The sequence below is a fragment of the Carassius gibelio genome, chromosome A25 (assembly GCF_023724105.1).
Source record: "Carassius gibelio isolate Cgi1373 ecotype wild population from Czech Republic chromosome A25, carGib1.2-hapl.c, whole genome shotgun sequence".
Classification (NCBI taxonomy): domain Eukaryota; kingdom Metazoa; phylum Chordata; class Actinopteri; order Cypriniformes; family Cyprinidae; genus Carassius; species Carassius gibelio.
The window spans coordinates 7,654,414-7,659,358 of record NC_068395.1 but is presented as its reverse complement, the minus strand read 5'-3'; the positions used below and the strand labels follow the sequence as shown (position 1 = coordinate 7,659,358).

Genomic DNA, 4,945 nt, shown 5'->3' with positions numbered 1-4,945 from the left:
CGGAAACAACACCGAGAGGAACGCGAAGGAGGGGCGCTGAGAGCATGCCGTGACGCCACGCATAAACACTGAGCGCGAGGCACGCCAAGTCACTACATCATTACATAATACGATAATGTCTTATGATAATAAAAAGCACTAAATGAAGGAAACGAGTTATAGATGAATAAATTAAAGTTTTTAAAGTCCATTCAGTAGATTAAACCTTCTGACAAGAGCACATATTTAAAGTCAATCCTCAAAGACTAGGATTTATTATGCAAAATTGTTAAAAATTAATTTGTTTGGTCTTGTTTGAGATGCATTTCCCACCATATTTTCAATACAGGCTGTCCAGAATTTACCTGTAGAAACACCTCTGGGTTAGAATTTGGTAAATGTGTTTGTCAAACTTATATGTTTTAACAGCCATCATGCATGATGGGAAGCAGACAAACAAACAAAAATCCTAAATATATGTCATTTTTTCACTGCATTTTTACACTTTAAGATTACTTTTGTTTTATATAAAAAAAATATATAGGGCTAACATTTAAATAAGTCTGAAATGTATGTAAATATAATTTACATACATAGTATTTATTCCTTTAACTAATAAACAGTGGCTCCATTTTTTAAATAATATTTGGAAAACCTATATGTATGAAGTCATTTTATTGTAATGTGACTTTTTTATATAAAAGTTTGTTAATTTCATTATGTTTTACTACATTTTGTTACTCTTGATATCAATGTATATATAATCATCATCATAATCATAATAAACATGTTTAACTCACATTTTAGGACCACTGCAATATTTTTTATTTCAACATTATATTTATGACATTACACATCAACATATATATTTTTTTAATGGGTCTGTGCAATGTCATAAATATAATGTTCAAATAAAAAATATTGCAGTTTTCCTGAAATGTGAGTATATATATATATATATATATATATATATATATATATATATATATATATATATATATATATATATATATATATATATATATATATATAGGCAGTACAACAAATATTTACAATTAATGACAATTTAAAAATAAAGAATTATTTCATTATTAATTTTGTTTTATAATATTTAGCATAATGTAATAAGTATGGGGATACCTGCCGGTCATGAACAATGTCACTTTAAAAATAAATGATTTAATATACTTTTATGTTGTTGCGTTGTATTCTTGCTGTGTTTGTTGCGTATAAAGGATTAATATAGTATACCGAATAAAGCATAATGTTAAATCTTCTAATCTGCTAGTCCTGAAACTTTGAGGAGAAGGTTGACAATGGCACCACCTTGTGCAAAATCTGATCATTACAGTTGATTTAAAAGCGCAACTCTCTGACTACATACACATATATAAACTGCAAGCGACGCGACAAACTACAGCGGTTCTAATAACTCTGCGACGCGGTGAAATTATCGGCGTTGATTACAAGTTTGTCGCGTCGCGTCAGATGGGGTTTGAGGGTCGGGGCGTCGCCTTGGCTCGACCCGGACCAATCGGGATTCCGCTCAGTACTTTGTAAACAACACAGTCGCACGCTGGATGAAAACTTTACTACGAGAGGATGTCGCGTGCCGAGGACCGCCAGAAAATCATTCAATCAGGTAGGGAGCGTGTTTAAAATCTTTAAAGGTTTTCTGAGCTTAAATGTTTGTCATGTCGTTGATACGAGCACTTTTTTCATCTCTGAAAGAACGAGCGCAACTAACAATGTTGGCAGACATCCGGGACGTTTGTCGGTGAAAAATAGTGAACGCTGGTGTATTTGGCTAAATCTCTGTTTGTTGTGACACAGAGAGTAACGTTAGCTTTAGGAGTAACTAACGGGATACTCATACTAAGGTGGTCAATTTTTGTTCGCTATTCTTTTGTAAAAGAACGAAGCGTAATGAGATCCTTATCGTAAGTGATAAACTCTTGCGCAATTGAGCCCCGGGGAGCATCGGTGGGCGGCTTTGCGCTTTGTTTTCATTATTATTTTAACAATCTTGAACTTCAGAGGTCAGAATGTTAAGTCCACATTTTCAGGGCTCTTAAAGATGTATGAAAGCAAACGTATGGTTCAAAATGTGAAGGGCAATTTTTTATCAAAGTCAGTAAGGAATTACCAATAGAAAAGCCCATTTTGTTGTCATGTGCCATTGTTTTAAAAAACATAAATTTTGTCCTTGAAATGTTGTTAATGTCAAGAAATTTGATTACATTAGTTATTTAAAAATAATTAAGTAGTGAAGTAATTTAAAAATATAGTTTTTAATACTTTGTAAATCAAAGTCAGTGTGGAATAACCAATAGGCTAAATGTAAGAATGTGTTTTGTTGTAATGTGACATATTTTTACCTATTTTGTCATTTATTACACTTCTATTAGATATTACACAGATTTTACACTCAGATATTAGTGAAGCTTTTTTTTATGTTTAAATTAGGTTAACTTTGTAAATAAAAGTCAGTGTGGCATAACTAACAATAAGCAATAAAACCAAATAAGATTTTTTTTTTTTGTCATGTGGTAGTTTTTATTATATAACATCTTTTTATGGAAAGAACAGATTTTGTTATTGTCAAGATCTTTTACTTTAGATATTCATGATTCATCTTTTATAAGAGTTCAAAATTTTAAATGATTTTTGACATTGAGAAAGTTGTTAGTATATTTAAGGTTTAATTTTTTTATTATTATTTTACATTATGGTTCCATTTGACAATTTTTTTTGTCATTAAATTAAGCCATCAAATACAGTATTTTCTATAAAATGTTTTTTTTTTATATTTATAATTCCAAAATGATTACATCATTTTATATTTCTAATAATCTCTCGACTCAGGTTTAAAAAAACAAAAATAAAAAATAAAATAAAAATCACATTTCTATCATCAGGCCCATGTATGTGACTATTTGTAGAGACCCAATATGGGCAGGTCCCTGAACTGTGAATGGTGTCCCAAGCAGGCCAGAGTAAAATACCTTGGCTGTTATTAAAATCCATTTAAGAACAAATTTTGGCTCAGTTGCTGAACTAATCCAGCTGTGTCTATTTGGTTTGATTGTGTAATATTCAGCCCGGGGAGTCATTTCTAATAACAACACAATGGATGCTTCCAAGTGCACTGTCAAGTTTCAACATCCTCATTGCTGGAAGGTAAATGGCATTCAATTACTGTTTCTTCAGCGTTTGTTTGCTTTAGTTATTTATGCAGTGTTTCCTCTGAGAAATTGGGCCAACAGATGCTTTTCCGAATGCAAGCACAACCCCAAAAACCAAACAGAAAATGCCTCAGCAGTTTCAGTTTTTGGGTAATTGCAGAAGGCGAGGGGCAGGGCAGGCAGGTGCTCGTTTGAGACATTGAACATGAACACAGGATGTGGGTACAGCCTTCATTTTAGAGCCTCGGCGCTGCACGCACAGCGTTCATCCAGAGTCCTCTCTCCTGAGGAAGAGGAGGAGGGGAAGGATGGGTGCGGGGGATTGTAGCTTCCTGCCGGGGAGCTCGATCAGGAACACAGTGTCTCTGACTCCTGACACAGATGCAGGTCTTTGTCATTCAGAGAGCAAGCTGAACACTTAGTTGTCCCCACATTGCATCCCAGCAGTGTATTTGACAGGACAGAGTTACTTATTTTTATTCTTCATTATTTCAAAGGAAAGTCAAAATATGCCTGATTTCTATCAAGAGTGTTAAAGCACACGTCTTGGGTTAAAAGCAAAATGGCTGATCTTTCGGTGGGGCCGTTATGGTTGATTTATCTCCTACGCATGCATACTGTCACCTGCTGTGGTTTCAAAGAGACCTGGTTTCTGAGAAATGACATTTGCTGACTTTCTGTCACTTGCAAGATCTGTGTCTCGGTTTGGAAGAACGGCATACGAAATCATATTTTAAAACACTAGATGTGTGTATGTGTGTATATATATATATATATATATATATATATATATATATATATATATATATATATATATACGTGAGCATCCGCACACTCATACCGTTCACTTCTTTGTTTTGTTTGTTGTTCTTCTGAAGCGGAAATGACGGTAGTTGTCTTCTGAGCAGCTGTTTGTGGGTAGCATGACAGGCTCATCTGGGGAAACTCAACGTCATTGTTTCCTGGAATTTATGCTAATGAAAATAAATAAACATTAAAGCGGAATTTGTGAGACAAATATTGCCATAAATAGGCCTTAATCATCATAGTTGTATAAATAATTATTTTGAAATAACATCTATACTGTTACCTTTTCATTGACTAGCTGGCCTTTTTTCGGTGATGATATTATGTAATACTAATATTATTGTATAATTCCACATATATACATGAATTTGTGTATGTGTGTGTGTGTGTGTGTGTATATATACACATAATAACACAATACATATAGTTTAAAAGCAGTTTTCAAACAGTAGTACCTTATTACATTGTAACTTTAAGCAGGCCGAAAGTCACAATAGCAAGCATGGTTAGTTAGGATGAGAAAGAACCTTGAGGTGAATCATAACCTATTAGTCAAAAAAACAGTAATAAATTCCCCCGGGAAGTTGCTGAGCAAAAAATCTCTGAAGTGTGAGTTATTCATTATGGTAAATGGTTTGTATTATAAACAGGAAAAGCATGGCTCAAATCATACATGGGAATTTTTACTCTATCCCTTTAGTAAAATCTCTCAATCTGGTTTGACTCCTCTCTTTCAATTTGTGCTGTAAACATTATCTAAAATTGTGAAATCATGTTTAGTTTAATCTCAACAAAGAACATGACAGCCTAACCTTACACAAAGGAATACGGAAACCTGAGTCATTTGTTTGAAAATGCTGCCCTCTGGTGGATGAAAGATTGTGGTCAGGGACATAAATGTTTGCGTAACACTTAGTCAGTTTGGTGACACATTTTCTGTTTACTGTAAGTAAATAAATATTGAAAGCCGTTTT

The 4,945-nt window shown here is 33.5% G+C and overlaps 1 protein-coding gene across 1 annotated transcript in view; it reads left to right on the top strand.

The window, feature by feature from the left end:
* The first annotated feature begins 1,371 nt into the window (after window positions 1–1,371).
* Window positions 1,372–4,945, top strand: part of LOC127947336 (G1/S-specific cyclin-D2) — a 131,747-nt gene continuing 128,173 nt past the window's right edge. The window contains exon 1 of the mRNA XM_052544405.1: window positions 1,372–1,621. The gene's annotated coding sequence lies outside the window, so the exon portion shown is untranslated. The remainder of the gene's footprint in view (window positions 1,622–4,945) is intronic.